Source organism: Pseudomyrmex gracilis, unplaced genomic scaffold (assembly GCF_002006095.1).
Source record: "Pseudomyrmex gracilis isolate BER0280 unplaced genomic scaffold, ASM200609v1 scaffold_452, whole genome shotgun sequence".
Taxonomy (NCBI): Eukaryota; Metazoa; Arthropoda; class Insecta; order Hymenoptera; family Formicidae; genus Pseudomyrmex; species Pseudomyrmex gracilis.
Window position 1 is genome coordinate 23,494 of NW_018021036.1, and position 17,107 is coordinate 40,600.

At 34.8% G+C, this 17,107-nt stretch overlaps 1 long non-coding RNA gene across 1 annotated transcript; it reads left to right on the forward strand.

Annotated features, from left to right (window-relative positions):
* The first annotated feature begins 10,753 nt into the window (after positions 1–10,753).
* Positions 10,754–14,402, forward strand: LOC109860707. Its single transcript, XR_002250857.1, has 3 exons — positions 10,754–10,832; positions 10,953–12,501; positions 12,929–14,402. It is a non-coding gene; the product is annotated as an uncharacterized LOC109860707 (long non-coding RNA).
* The last annotated feature ends 2,705 nt before the right edge of the window (positions 14,403–17,107 follow it).

Consider the following 17,107-nt stretch of genomic DNA (forward strand, 5'->3'; position numbering starts at 1 on the left):
GAGCAGAAATAGTTGCAACGTTAAGAATTTGTTCAGAATTGTAAGTACTGGAGAGCAGATTGGTATTAAAGTCGCCAAAAATGATTGTATGCCTGTAAGAGACAGAGAAATCCATAAAAATGTTGAAAAAATCCTCTACATAGCCACAATGAGGTAGTCTGTAGACGACTGCCAGCAATAACCTTTTTCTGATAGAAAATATCTCCGCGATTAAGAACTCAAACTTCTTGCAGTACGTACCCCCAGATGAAGTCAATATTCTTGTCTTTAGGAAGTCAGTCACAAATAGAGCCACGCCACCGCTGCCCTTGCCAACTCGATCACATCTAAATAGTTGATACCCAGGCAAGATGACCATCTGATAGCAGGCTTCAACCAAGTTTTTGACACACAAATTACATGATATTGATTGTTTAGAAAAAACATTCTGAATTCATCGATGTGAGCTAATAACGATTGGAAATTTACGTGGCATATTCTTATATGATCACAGACGATAGAGTTATCCATAGTTAATATTGTTGATCTTTTCTTAAATTCTCTTTTTTATAGAGCATGTTTTGCCGTCCAATGCAGAGTGTGTAAGGTCTTCATACAATACTATCTCTTGCAATTCCCACAAGTAGCCACGTTATTTCTGTTAGAACAATTTCTCATCTCATGTGCGCCTGCACAGTGGCCACAGAAGAGAGAAGCAGTGCATTGGTTAGAAAGATGACCCAAAGCAAGACATTTGTAACACTGAATGACCCGTATGTAGTCCTCAAGCCGGCACGCAGAATAGTTAATAAAAACATACGAGCTCAACAATTTAGCTCATATAGAAGAGACCTCGAACACGCAATTAACAAAAGACTTGTTATTTTTCGGAGAAAATATATAGATCACATTAATATCTGTATCCTTCAACTTATCCAAATTAAGAGCTATAAGGTCAGACGTTATTTTCTCTTTAATCATGTCAACTGAGACATTATGTAATATTAGTCAAGGCTTGATCTTAGTGACCTGCTCTACCTCAAGACCAACCCTTTCTAATTTTTTTGATTTTATCAATGTCTCCAGCAAAAGCCTCAATGCGCACCCCTCTATTACGAGTTGTTTTAATCCTATTCACCTTTAAGTTATAATCAGGAAGTTTAATAATCTTTTGAAACATCTCTATAGTATCCTTTGCTGAGTTAAATTTATCCTGTATATCTTTCTTGGATATGACAAGAAAATTAGTAGATTTCTTGATAGCAATAGATGGACCCCGCGCGACTTTAATAACCGGGGCGGCAGTCCCAGCGACAGCCGTGTAAAAGCGTGGAAGGTCAGGAACATCCACCGCTGAACTTCTGGTTAGAGATTCCGCTCTAAACTGCATACAAGTCTGAGATATCATGCTTTTAATCGCATCCGATGACAAAAAGTCGCTCTTCTTTTCTTCTAATAAACAGAGGTAAATAGTTGACAGTTTGAAAAACGCCTCCTTGCATGATCTTAAGGCAGACTCAATTTAAAATCTCTTATCCAAAGACTCCTTGCTGGTCAAGAACTTAGAAACAGTATTCACGTGCTCATTTATAGAACACCGCATAGCATTTACTCTAGACGCATTCATAACGATGCCGGCAGAATACCCGCCAAAGAACCTACCTACCATAGATTGTAATGACGATGATGAATGCTGCCGCTTCATGCTGCCTTCTTCACGATAGCTGTCATCGAGACCGATTGCAGCAGGAAGAGAGAAGTGTCGCACAGACATTCTTATGAGCAGCCTATTTTCGCTCCCCACTCCAAAGAAGCGCAGGCGTACCTGTGTAATTTAGGCAGGTAACCGACACACTTTCTAGAAAGATCCGCAGAGATCCCAGCCAGAAAACTTGCAAAAAATTATACCAGCAGTTCGCAAAGAGAAAGGATTTGAAGAAGAAATAAGCAAAAATGCTTAGTCAGATTCCTTCTGAAAAAATACAAGGCCCGAAGATCAGGAAGCGGCAAAAAAAGCACTAACTTGACAGAGCGTACTAATTCACGTCTGAAAGTATACTCACATGTCACCAAAGAGAGAGAGAGAGAGAGAGAGAGGAGACATGGAGAAGATTTTGCATCTCTGAGAGTGGACTTGGAGCGTCTGTCTCGGCTCACATACCTTGAGTGTTCTTTCGAGGTCCGTGAAAAAATTGCGTGTGCGCAGTTTATAGTCGCTCTAAGCAACGAGTTTATCAAGCGCACATTGCAATTAGAGAATGTCTCTTCTTTAAGGTTATATTCAGGGTAAGATCTCAGTCAAAAGCTTAAGAAACATAGCGTAAACCAAAGCTATCTTAATATTTAGATAATAATTGTTTGCTAAAAAAGTATTATTTGTATTAAAATAAGTTAAAAAAACTATTTATTATAAATCCCATAAGAACTCATGTTAAATTAAAATCGTACTAACTTTTTAACAAGACTCGCAAAGGAGCTGAAATTTTGCAAAATGTTTTTTTTTATATTATCTACTGACTGGCAAACTTTGAATAATCTGGCATATCTTTTATCTTACCCTGAATACAACCTTAAGAGCCGCGGTGGAACGGACAACAACGACAAAGATTGTACAAGGAAATAGTTTTAGGGAAAACAGTGACAATAAGAGTGAAACCCGGACGGAATTCAGACGGGGAAACAATCTTAAATCAGATCCATATGTTCGAAATACATTTACAAAGCAAAGTGAGAAAATGAATTAGAAAAGCAGAGAAGGTAAAGAAAGCGACTCGAAGGAAAAGAGACTAAGGAAAATAATGTTGAATGCTGGAAATGTGGAAAGAAGGGGCATTTTGTTTTGAATATTCGGCAAATTTACAGGAAAACAAAGTTTAGTCAAACTTGCCGAGGTGAGTTTGGCTAAGAAGAGAAATACTCCGGAAAAAGATTATTTAATTTGTAGGATTTAAAAAATTAAAGATTTGTTTACGATTTCTGGTCTGTTAAATAAAAAATCATGTTGTTTTAAGCTAGACACGGGCTCTAATGTATTGTTAGTTAGTAGCAGGATGGTGAAGCAAGCGGGGTGTAAAAAAATTAAGGAAAGGCTGACTTTAAACTATCCGACTGGCAAGGAAGTGCTTGTTATCCGCAAATGTGTAGTTTTTGTGGAATTAGGAAAGTTTTTTTTGGAAATTCTGATGTTTGTAAGGAGATGCGAGAAGATTGCATTTTAGCTTTAGATTTCTTTAGGAAAACGAGGCTAGATAAAATTTGAGAGAGTTCTTCAAGCAAAATTCTGAAAATCTTGGTGAAACGCAGAAAGATATTTTTGCTAATTTTCTGAATAAGTTTTGGGATGTCTTCTCCGAAAAGATAGTTGCAGACAATTGCGACGTTTTGCAACACGAAATTAATCTTCAGAATACTTGTCTTATCAAACAAGCCTCGAAAGAATACCGTTGGGAATGCGGACAGAAGTGGAAAGCATTCTTCAGGAAATGAAGGATCGGGGGATAATAGAAGAATCTTCCGGTCCGTTAGTCTCTTCGGTCGTTCTGGTTAAGAAAAAGGACAGAACCTTGAGATTTTTTGTTGATTATTGGAAATTAAATGCGGTGACGATTAAGGATTCGTATCCTCTTTCTCGGATAGACAATTTGTTAGATCAGCTGTCAAGTAATAAGTGGTTTTTGACGTTAGATATAAAGAGTGGTTATTGGCAATCAAAAATTCATCCAGAAGACAGAGCAAAGACCGCTTTCTCAGTTGGGAGCGGATTGTGGCAATTTACTGTCATGCCTTTTGGCTTATGTAACGCTCCTGCCACTTTTGAGCGGTTGATAGAACAATTTCTTCAGCAACATCTGTTTAAAATTTGTTTAGTGTACTTAGATGACGTTATTGTCTTTGGGGAGTCCTTTGAAAAAATAATGGCAAATTTAGAGGTTTTTTTAAAACTTAGGACGGCGAATTTAAAGCTGAATTTGAAGAAATGTAATTTTTTCGGGAGACAGGTGAGATATTTGGGCCATGTGATTTCGGCTCAAGGAATCTCGACTGATCCTGAAAACATTGCGGCGGTTTCGGAGTGGCCGGTTCCACAGAATAAGAAATAGGTTCGTAAGTTCCTGGGATTTTGTTCTTATTATCAAAAATTTGTGAAAGATATTTTTTTCAATAGCAAAGCCGTTATGCGCTTTAACTGAGAATCAATCTAAGTTTATTTGGTCTAGACAGTGTCAGGAAGCGTTTGAAACAAGCATTGATCACACATCCAGTTCTTTCTTTTCCCACTGAGAATGGAGAGTGGATTTTGGACATCAATGCTTCCGGACATGGTATTGGTGCAGTTCTTCCTCAGAAGCAGCAACCGAGAAGGTCATAGCATTTTATAGCCGGGTTTTAAGCAAAGCTGAATGAAATTATTGCGTGACTCGGCAGGAATTGTTGGCAATAGTTGATTCGGTAAAATCTTTCCATCATTATCTTTATAGATGGAAATTTCTGATACGTACGGATCATGCGTCTCTTTAGTTGGTTAATGTTTTTTTGGGACTTAAAAAGACAAATAGCACAATGGGCAAAAACTTTAACAATACGATTTTATTATCAACCATCGTAGTGGAAAATCGCACAAAAACTCGGATAGATTGTTTAGACGACCGACGGAAAGAACAATCCTCTTTGGATCCAGCTATATCGATTAGTTTGACAGAGCAAGGAAATAGATAAGTGTTCCTTGTAAGAGGAAGTGTCTTTTAGAGATTCTTATTTGCAGTTTTATTGGTCCTGTTGGACCGATTTGGAAGTCCAGCATAGAATTCTGCATAAGAGATGGTTAGCTCTAAATCTGAAATCCAATATTCTTCAAATTATAGTCCCTCAAAAATGTATCAAGCGAATTTTGGAGGAGGCTCATGATGCTTTTTCTGGAGGGCACTTTGGTATAAACAAGACTCTAGAAAAAATTCAAAAGCGATTTTATTGGGCTTTTAGTAAAAAGGATGTTGAAAATTGGTGTAAATCTTGTAACGTCTGTGTCAAAAAGAAAAGACCCTCAGATAAAGGAAAATCGCCGTTGCACATTTATAACGCAGGAGCGCCTTTTGAAAGATTACAAATGGATATACTTGGTCTTTTTCTGGCGTCTTCTTCGGGAAACAAATATCTTCTTGTAGTTGTAGATTGTTTCACTAAATAGTTGGAGGCTTTTCCAATGAAAAATATAAGAGCTGTGTAGCGGAGGTATTCGTAAATCAGATTATCTCTAGCCTACCTTTCTTCGAGACATAAAACTACAGGAGCTTCTCCTGCAGATTTATATTTTGGACGAGATCTTCGTTTTCCATTAGATTTGTTGCGAGGTACTCCACCGAATTATTGTTCGGATTCTTCGGAGGATTATATTCAGGAGTTACAGACTAGATTGGAAGAAATGCATCAGGATGTTAGGGAATGTATGGAAATGAGATCTAATAAAACGAAGATTCGCTACGACTTAAAAGCAAGGCATACTCTTTTCGAGGAAGGACAGAAAGTTTGGATCTTTAATCCACGTACGAAAAAAAGCTCCAAAATTGCAAAAGAAATGGGAAAGACCTTATGGAGTTGTTAAAAAAATGAATGATGTAGTGTATTGCATTCGTCGGTCAAGTAAACATAAGAACAAAGTCGTTTATGCCAATAGGTTAGCTATGTAATGTGAGAGATTTAACTAATCATCAGAGTCCCGTTAATATTTGTTTAGTCCTGTTGTATTTAAATTTTATTATTTATTATTTAATTTGTAGATACTCGTATTTTGTCTGTTACTTTCAGTTATTGTTGCTAACCTGTTCTTTTCCAAGTCATAATTTTTGTCAAGAGACATCGCTGCTTCATCTGCTAATGAAATTGTGGCAACCACAGCCACACATTACCGACCGGCAGCAGGCAACTCAGCGCACCGCCGCTACGTGGCCGCGAGCCGTAACACGGTAGTACAAAGTGCGGCGTCGTCAATATATTAACGACGCCCAGCCGTATTTCGACACAGAAGAATTCTGAACCACGGAGAGGAAGACTAGCAGCAAAAGTATCACCAGTATCAGCAGACAAAGAAGAGGCCAAAATTGACCCCAAAAAAGCTTCTACGATTCCTCAGGCCAGGTCACCGTCTCCACAGTCAGAGATGCAGATCATCATTCCCCGGCTTCCTTGGCAAGCCACCGGGATTCCGGCGTCTTCTCGACAACCCCTCAGAGTACGGACGATCGTTCCCGGGCCATACGGAGAGATCGGTACTGAGTCGACCAGTCCGGAGTCACCTCGTCCAGGACCATTACACCAGGACTCCCTTTGTCCGGAACCATCGCGACAGGTAGAAGAAGTACTTCTACCGTGGCAGCTTCAACCCTAAATCTGGCATTACCTCGCTGTACACGACCTCCAAGGATTCTGCTATCTCCATACGATTATCGAGTACGGAAGTATATCGCACCAAGGTACCGCTACAAAGCGCCACCCTGGGATCTCCCTAAGTGCATCTCACCGGTTAGATCTCCTAGACGATCCACAGCGCACGCTTTTATACAGACATTACTCCCACTCCGTGTACATAGAGAAACCCAGGTCTCGTTCTCCGCTCCTCGGCCGCAATATAAAGAGCAGGAAACACAGAGCAATAGCAGTGACTGGAAAACGCCACCACGGAGGACAAAGGCCGTCCAGACTGAAGTCACCGGTGAGATCCGCAGCAGAGATCACAGGTCGACCGAGAGACGGCATCGGAGATCCCGCAGTCGACGGCAGTCACCACGACGATCAGGGAGCCCTCCGAGAATACGTCGAAGCAAGAAGGATCACAATCATAACCATCGCCATCACAGACTCTCAAAGAAGCAACTAGGCCGTATAATATTAAACGGTTCTTATCAGAACCTAGCTGTAAATACCATGTAAATAGAAAAAAAAATATATATCTTTTTTTGGTCACATAAAAAACCGTAGTCATTACTAGCGCTCCTGAGCTATCTACAGTCCCGGCTGCCAACCTCTCGCTGCTGTTCCCCTAACTGCTGTCCTTATACGAACACGCCCAAAGAAATTATAAAAATTGTAACAGTTAGGAGAATCAATAAATCAATACATACATACTAGTTTTGCGAAACAACATCAATAAACACACCTAAGTACCAAACTACTAGTTATTTTGTTATTATATATACTTAATATTGCGTAATTATTCTTAATATTTTATTTCAAAATAATAAAAATTAATTAAGTAAATAAATATAAGGTGAATGCACCACTTTAAGGATTTTTGTAATATTTAATGACATAAAGTTAATAAAACTTACATAAACAAACATTCAAAACGTATCAATATATAATCTAAAATATATAGAAAATCAAATAGTGACAAATTAAATAATGTTAAAAATTGCATTTAAAAAAATCAATAAATCATTGTGAAAATCCGTTTTACACCATTTGTGGCCACATTACACCATTTTCGGTCACTTAATGTTCTATTTGTGGCCAGTCAATTTTATAATTAAGAATTGTCTATACGAAAGTAACAATAAAAGTTTAAGTGACTTTTAAGTAATTATAAACGTTTATTTTTAAGCAGTAATTATGATACAAAATAATAATAATAGCAATAAACCATTTTAAAAAATTCCAATTTTCAAAAAGAGTGAATTTGGCTCTTCTGGTTAATAATCGAACGAAGAAGAAATATTGAGTCAATGCAAGCCGACGCGAGATGTTAAAGCAAACTCTAAATGTTTTAAATTTATTTTAAACGTGTAAATTATTACACATAATAATTCGGATTGAATTTCAATTCGAAAATTTATCTAGGATGCTTAATTTGCATTTTATATAAATTAAATAACCGAATTATTCTTCCAATAAGGCAAGAGATAGACCTAGTGTCTCGATAGCCGAATTGGGAAGGCATCCGCTATAAGCAGGCGGTCCAGACGACTCCTGACCGAGGTGCTTTTTTTGCAATAGGCTTTTTAATTTCCATGAGAGAGTAATTCGAGTATTTTATTTAACATGCAAACCAAGCATTCTAGATGAATTTTTGGATTGAAATTTAATTTGAATTATTCCGTAAAATAATTTATACGTTTAAAATAAATTAAAAAAATAAAATATATTTAACATACAAAGATGTTTTTTCGGGTTTGAACCGCGTTAGTGTCATTTTTATACCGACGTTTCGTGAACATTACAGCTCACTTCATCAGGGTTTGAAGAGCAGCCTGATACTGAGATGCTCTTGGTCAGGTGTCCCTTTTTATAGCGCTAGATTGGAGTGGGAGGAGTGTGGTAGAGGAGGGGTAGAATGAGAAAGAGGGGAGGATGTGTTATGGCAAGATGGAATGCCATAGTGAACTAGTCATATGTCCATTGTCTCTATTGAGATTGTTTGGATGTTTGTATATCTCCAAAGATTCCGTATATTTTCTAGGAAAGTAAACCCTAGTTTTGTTTAGTACTTGGGTTTGGTCAAACATAATTTTGTGACCAGTTTCCAAATGGTGTTCTGCTAATGCCGATTGTGAGTAATGTTTTAGACGTACTGCTGACTGATGTTCTTTTAGTCGTGTACTTATCATTCTACCAGTTTCACCTATTTTATTCGGTGGTTTGTAGACCGTTTGTATGTTGTGTTTGTTCAGGATTCTGCCATTCTTATCTGTGACACCCTTTATGTATAGGAGATAAGTGGTTTATTTCTTTAAGTTTGTTGTTTGTTCTGGTGCTGGTGTATTTTGAGTAGTGGTAGAGGGTTTATTTTGATGTTTTTTAATTACTTTGTTTATTTGTTGCAGTGTGTAGCCATTTTGTTGTAGAGTGTTTTTTAATTCTTTGAGTTCGTTTTGAATGCTGTCTTTGTCGCATATAGTAAATGCTCTATAGATCAACAAGTTTATCACAGCTTGTTTTTGGACTGGGTGATGATGTGATGCCGCGTGTAACTATCGATAAAGTATACATAGGTGAAACTGGTAGAATGATAAGTACACGACTAAAAAAACATCAGTCAGCAGTACGTCTAAAACATTACTCACAATCGGCATTAGCAGAACACCATTTGGAAACTGGTCACAAAATTATGTTTGACCAAACCCAAGTACTAAACAAAACTAGGGTTTACTTTCCTAGAAAATATACGGAATCTTTGGAGATATACAAACATCCAAACAATCTCAATAGAGACAATGGATATACAGGGTGTTTCAGAACTATGGGATCAAACTTCTAGGGGTTATTNAGTGCAACAGTAGAAAACATTTGAGTATAGGGACCCATGTCCGGAAAAGTGTCACTACCGCACTACGGCCCTAAGACGCGTTAAAATTTAGAAAGACGATGAATTGCCTAAATAGGATTTAATGCATTTATTTTTTTTATCTATCTGTTTTACCCGCATGAATTATTGCACCGCACTGTACAAAAGGCAAAAATTAAATGCATTAAATCCTATTTAGGCAATTCATCGTATTTCTAAATTTTAACGCGTCTTAGGGCCGTAGTGCGGTAGTGACACTTTTCCGGACATGGGTCCCTATACTCAAATGTTTTCTACTGTTGCACTGAATAACCCTTAGAAGTTTGATCCCATAGTTCTGAAACACCCTGTATGAATAGTTCACTATGGCATTCCATCTTCCCATAACACATCCTCCCCTCTTTCTCATTCTACCCCTCCTCCACCACACTCTTCCCACTTCAATCTAGCGCTATAAAAAGGGACACCTGACCAAGAGCATCTCAGTATCAGGCTGCTCTTCAAACCCTGATGAAGTGAGCTGTAATGTTCACAAAACGTCGGTATAAAACTGACACTAACGCGGTTCAAACCCGAAAAAACATCTTTGTATGTTAATACTACACACCGCGAAAACATCAAATATCAAATTAAATATATTTGTGGTAAATATTACAAGCAAAACCTAATATAAACTTTGAAATAACAATTTTACAACAGTTACTATACGATCAGATTCCAAAGAATACTTACTGGCCAAAAAAAATGGCTATATCGTGTGTTATTTGTGGCTACTTCGTGGCCAAAAATGGTGCAGTTATATTTTCAATGTACCATTTGTGGCTACTAGGTACTTCTAGCATATTGTAAGTTATATCCTTACAATTATTGTTTGAATCTCAAAAATATTTCTTACAAAAACTTTAAGTATACACAACACTTCAGCTATGCTTGTGTCTATTTAGTAATTAATTGTTTACTTACTGGTGGTACGTTAAGCAATGTTATAAGAATGTAGAGCTTTCCTAAATGCTTGCACATTTACACATCATTACTTACCTATTATCGATAAAATCAAAAAGAAATCACACAATAAAACATAGAGGATATCTAACTACATTGAAAGTACAAGTTACACTCTGACAACAGTGTCATTTCAAACTAAGACAAACAATGTCACACAAGAAAATTTGGTTTCCAATGTCCAATTTTATTTATTAACACAATTTTATATTATCTTTATGTAAGTAAAAATCATAACACATATTGTAAATTAACCAGTCTTTTTTTTTATACATATACTTGTAACTGTTTTATTATATTAGTTATCAACTAAAAAGGACCCGAAATAAAGGTCAAAACGTTTTGTTTTTTAAAAAAAATAACCAATTGTTATCATTATTGTTAGAAATAATTGTTAAATGCGTTCTGTTCTAGTTCTATTCACATATATTGTTCGGAGTACTGAAGGTGCACAAAGTGCGTGCACCACACATGCTGTAAAAGTTACATTTGAGAAGCACTGCTTCTCGATGTTTCGATGTTCTTTGCGTGCGGTTTTTGTCTTGCTCCTGTTCGCGTTCGGCAGTTCTCTCTCGTTGTAAGTTTGTCTGCTCTTTTATTAATCTTTTATTAGTTATGTATTAATCTGATTATATAAAATAAAACTGTACTTTAAGTGTTGTAAATCTCTGATTATTCTCTTAAGTAAAATCAACAGGTTATGGGCCCAGGACAGTCAGAGATGTAAAAAGAGAAAAAAAATAAAAATAAAAATTTCATCTGAGAGTGCTGTGATTCAAAAGTGTAAACATTAAAAAAAATTAAAAACTAATAATAGCGTCGAATGGTCAGGACGAAGTAATACAAATAGAAAAGTTGAAAGACGCAGAAAATTTTTCCTTATAAAAATTTCAAGTAACAATACTCTTCAAGTCGCTTGGATTGTACGAGATCGCGACAGGATCATTTGTACTGATGGAGGACATCACGGAACAAGCTAAAACAAACTGGATCAGGAAGGATGCACGGGCTCAGAAGATAATAATTTCATCGATTGAGAGACAAGTTTTAATGCATATATTAATATGTAAAACCTCTTGCAAACTCAAAAATTAAATTAGAAGATCAAGTTCGAGCACATTGCAAAGGATGTTTTAATTAATCCATTAACATTACAATATAAAACGCTTTAAAAATAACTCAAAACGCTTAAATAACATTTCATTTTGTAATATTTTCACCCTTACTTGGGTCTTCTTCAGACGTGAAAAACAAAAAAGTCAGAAACAATGATCTAAACGTACAAAGTCAATCAGCCGGTCATCTTCAGTGAAAATATAAATAGATTGGTTTACCTTATGGATGGTAGTCTATAATAAAGAACAGACAGGATACTCATAGTCAATATCACAAGAGTAAAGCCCACAAACAACTTACTTAGTAACTCGCGGTTAAATGCTGATAAACAAGATGAAAACGAGAATTATATAATGTTGTCCCCACCATAGCAATGCTTTCCAAAGAGCTTACGTGGAAAGCAAATTGAAATACGAAGAGTCAAGTAAATCTAAATCATTAACTGAGTTTAAGCCATTCAATTGTAATTTAATATGGATCATCTCAGAAATTAATCTTTTGTAGTAGCGTTTTATATTGCAATGTTAATGAATTAATTAAAACATCTTTTGCAATGTGCTCGAATTTGACCTTCTAATTTAATTTTTGTTTTCACAATACGAGCGTTTGATTTATTTTTCACTACTCTTGCGAAATGTTTAAGCGCATTTGCGCTATGTACGAAAGAGATGCGCAGCAACAAAACTGTGTACTACAAGAATTCTACAATTTTACTTATCAGAAGGGTGCAGACGTCGGCTCGCATGTAAGTAAGCTAGAAGCACTAGCATACAGATTAAAAATACTGAACGTTGATATTGATAATACTATGCTAATATCTAAGATTCTTGCAACATTGCCTGAAAAATTTAAACACTTCATTTGTGCATAAGATTCCACAGGTCAAGAACAAAACACGCTTTCTAACCTTACATCTAGATTATTATCAAAAGAAATTAGGCTAACAGCTGCAGATATCAAACAGAAAGCAGTAGCATTTAAAACGAGTAAGAGAAAATGCTATAAGTGTAACAACCCAGGACACTTTGCGAAAGCATGTAAAATGAAGGGAAACAATCAAGATTTACGCTGTTTCAACTGTAATGGACGCGGACATATAGCAAAAAATTGTAAAAAAGAGAACAATACAGGTGACACAGTAAAATGTAATATTTGCAAGAAAAATAATCATTCGGATAAGGATTGTTATTTTCGTAAAAACAAGTCAACTCAAGATCAAGTAGCAAACAAAGACAAAGTTTCTTTTCTGGCAAATACTAGTAAAACTAATGATTGGATTCTTCCGGCTCGTCCTCACACATGTCGAATAACAAAAATTTGTTTAAAAAATTACAAAATATAAAATCAGAAATAGGAACGGCTAAGAAAAGTCAGATTTTAGAAGCCGGTGGAATTGGAATTATTGAAACAAACAAAAAGTTGTACTTAACAAAGTTCTTTATGTTGAAGAATTAACTAAAAACTTGCTATTGGTTAATGCCATAACTCAAAATAGAGGCAAAATTATTTTTACTAAAGACAAACCTGAAATCCGGAAAGATAATACTAAACTTACAGGATATCGGAATAAAGATGGACTATGGACAATTAATTTTGATCAAGACTATGTGAGTAATGCTCTTTAAACTCAGGAAATAAAAACAGCAGTAGAGTGGCATCAAAAACTTGGTCATTTTGGAAGAGAAAACATGAAGAGATTACAAACTATGTCAGAAGGAATGACATTATCAGAAGAAGATCTTAAATGTTTGGAAAATGTATGTGAAATATGCGTTAGAGCAAAACAAACAAGACTACCCTGTAATGAAAGAAGATTGAGAGCCAAAAGACCGCTTGAAATAGTACATACTGATGTATGTGGACCAGTGGATCTTTTGACGTGGGATAACAAAAAAAATATATATTAACATTTATTGATGATTACACACACTTTGTTATGATCTATTTACTAGAAGGAAAATATGAAATTCCATTGAAAGTCAAAGAAGATGCTAATTTTGTAGAAACAAAGAATGGAATTTAAGAATCACTAAACTAAGATGTAACAACGGACGGGAATATGTTAATAATAATATCGAATCATGGTGCAAACAAAGAGATACTTTACTTGATACAACTACATCCTACACACCTCAACTTAATAGCAAGGCTGAACGATTGAATAGGACTCTTATAGAAAAGACAAGAGCTCTTCTTATGTGAATGCTGATGTGGATAAAATTTTTTGGGGAAAAGCTGTGCTACTATTTGTCAAATAGGAGTCCTTCGAATGCAGTCCAAAGAACTCCATATGAAAATTGGACTTCACAAAGACCTGATTTATCGAGATTACATATATTTGGCTGTACGGCTTACACCAAAGTCTTAACACCACTTAAAAAATTGGACGATAGATGCAAAAAATTAACTTTTCTTGGTTATGCACCTAATAGATATCGGTTATTTGATCGAGAAAAACGAAAACTAATAATATCAAGAGATGTTATATTTACAGAAGAATTAAAATTAAATAATGCAAAAGTAAGTATAAAGACAACTACTGAAGAAGAATCAAATAAAGAACAAGAAGCAATAGAGCAAGAAGAAATCAGAATCAATATCGAGAATGTATCTGAAAGCGACGAGGACACAAATCAGTTTCAAGATGCACTGGAAGGATCACATAGTAAAAAGAAAAAAATATAGAAAGATTTTGTAGAAGAAAAGGGATAAGAAAATTATCAAAAAGATCATGTAGAAGAAAATGGACAAGAAAATCATGAAGAAGAAAATAGAAGAGGAAAACGCATTAAAAGAATTTCATGTAAATACAAAGATTACGTTTTTTTAACTTACGAGGAAGCTACAACAGGGACAGACAAGGAAAAATGGATGAAAGCTATTAAAGAAGAAAAGAAGTCAGCCAGAAAGCAACCAGAAGAAAAGACTTTATAATGAAGTTTGATATTAAAACAACCTTTTTATATGGAAATTTAAATGAAGAAATTTTTTATCATATGTATTTGTGCGTAATAACGTGTTATCAAAAGTAATCAACAACTATGTAAAATAATTGTATTACAGTTTTATTACTGAATATGACTAAATAAATAGTCGAAACGTTTGACTTTATCTCCATTATTGTTTTTTACTGCACAACATCCTAGAACAACGGTTCACAACAGCCCAATTAATACACACATACGATTTTATCTACTTGAACCAGAGGACAACCCTCACCCTTTGACATTGTTAATTTATACGCTGGCTAAAATACGTGACGAAAATAGATAATATTAACACTTCTACACAAGACATCCTTCGATCGAGACATATTTTGGCAAGTCATCTAAAATTCTTATGAAGAAATGGATTACTTTTAAATACTGCGTTATCAAAAACCCCAGTTACACATTTATTTTCTTCGAACTTGTATCCGTTTAAATTTAATATATATCCAAACATATATCAAACATTAAATTTCCAACATTTTCCTATTTTAAAAATGTCAATAAAATGACACATATCATGAATAATTTACAAAAAAGGATAATAAAGTTAGAACTCACGATAAATATAGAATATTAAAACAACATAAAAAAGCACTGTACAGTTTAACATTAGAAATGTCCAAAATGTTCCCTAAAAATATCATCACACAATTCATATACACCCAACAAGTGTTGATGAACAAATTTTTTATAAAAAAAAATTATCCTCAACAAAAAAATTACTCTCAAATAATAACCGTTTTCACAATATACAACCTATCCAATATTTTGTCCAACGTAACACAAAAACTTTGCAAGATAACGCAACATGGGAATATAATTTCAATCAAAATGAACAAGCGAGTAACATTATCAAAATTAACATAAAACCTGAAGAATTTCAACACGAACTTAATACAGAATTAAAATTAAACGATAAATGGTTCATAAATCTTACTGACACAACAATTCCATCAAATATTACAGAAATATTACAATTAGGTGATAGATTCGCTCTCCCAGTCAAACACAATAAAAAAAACATTATAATTGAAACTATCAAAGATGTAGAACATAATATAATGAAATATGACCGCACCACTAAAACACATATCCACAATCACATTACATCCTACTTTAATGAATTCATAAACGATCACAAATCACTACATACATAGACAATAATATACTCCACAAAGCCAAATCAGTCTGAAATTTCATCAACAATAATCCTAATATTATTTTTATGAGAGCGGACAAAGGAAACACCACTGTTGCCTTACTTAAAAATGATTATATTGATAAAATTAACAATATACTAAAAGATGAAAATACATACATACACATAAATAAAAATCCACTGACAAACATCAACAATCAACTAAAACAATTACTAGATAGATAGAATATTAAAGGTCATATCACTAATTTACAAAAGAAATACATGTATAATAGTGATCCGAGACTACCAAGAGCATATGGTATTCCTAAAATCCATAAAGTAAATCATCCATATAGAATTATAATATCCACCATTGACAGTTCTTTACATCATTTTTCCTTGTTTTGACATAAAATTATATACAACAACATACTCAATTCTCTGTTCTACATCAAAGATAGCTTTCATTTATATAACAAACTATCAGGACAAAAAATTAATGATAATTTTATACTTTGTTCCTGTGACGTAATATCATTGTTTACCAATATACTCATTAAAATAACATTAGAGAGCGTATCTAAAAGATGAAAATACATAAGGTTAAATACTAAAATTTCACTGCAAGAATTTTTAATAGCACTTGAGTTCGTCATGTCGTCGACATATTTTATTTTCAATAACAAAATTTACAAACAGACTTTCGGACTTCCAATGGGATCCCCTCTCTCACCTATAATAGCAGAAATTACGATGCAAGATCTCGAACTAAAAGCACTAAACACATTAAAATGCAATATTCCAATATATTATAGATATGTCAACGATATTTTACTATCAGTACATAAAGACAAAATCACTGACGTTCTCAACACATTCAATTCCATCCATCACAGATTACAGTTCACACACAAACTTCAAACTGACAATTGTATCAGTTTTTTAGACACACTTATCATCATTAAAGGAAATATGTTGCTTCGTGACTGGTATCACACACAAACACACACACACACACACAGAGAGACACACACACACTCACACACACACACACACTCACTCACTCACTCACTCACTCACACACTCACACACACACTCACTCACTCACTCACACACAAACACATACACACACAAGCCAACGTTTTCTGGCAGGTATTTACAGTTTTTATCTAATAACCCCCTGTGTCATAAAATTGGTACAATAATTACTCTGGTAGATAGAGCGTTGTTACTGTCAGATCCATCCTTTCACCAAAAAAACTTAACAGTGTGCATCAAAATCCTTATTGAAAATGTTGTTATTTTACTTTAGTCAGAGATACACACACGACCTTTTTAAATAAAACAGTTTATTTTAAGAGAGAAAAATCAAAGAGAACCTTTCATTACAGCGGTACAAAACGGAAAGCGAAGAAACATCTAGATACGCAAAAAAGACGACAAACGATACAAATGAACATCATCAATTGCGCTTTCTATTTTATTGCACAAAGTACAGTTCTTTTGCACACTCGCACTCTTCTGCACTTTGTACATTACACAATCTGAACAAACCTTAAAATAATAATTATTCCCAACAGAAAACTTTTACCCAATAGATATATT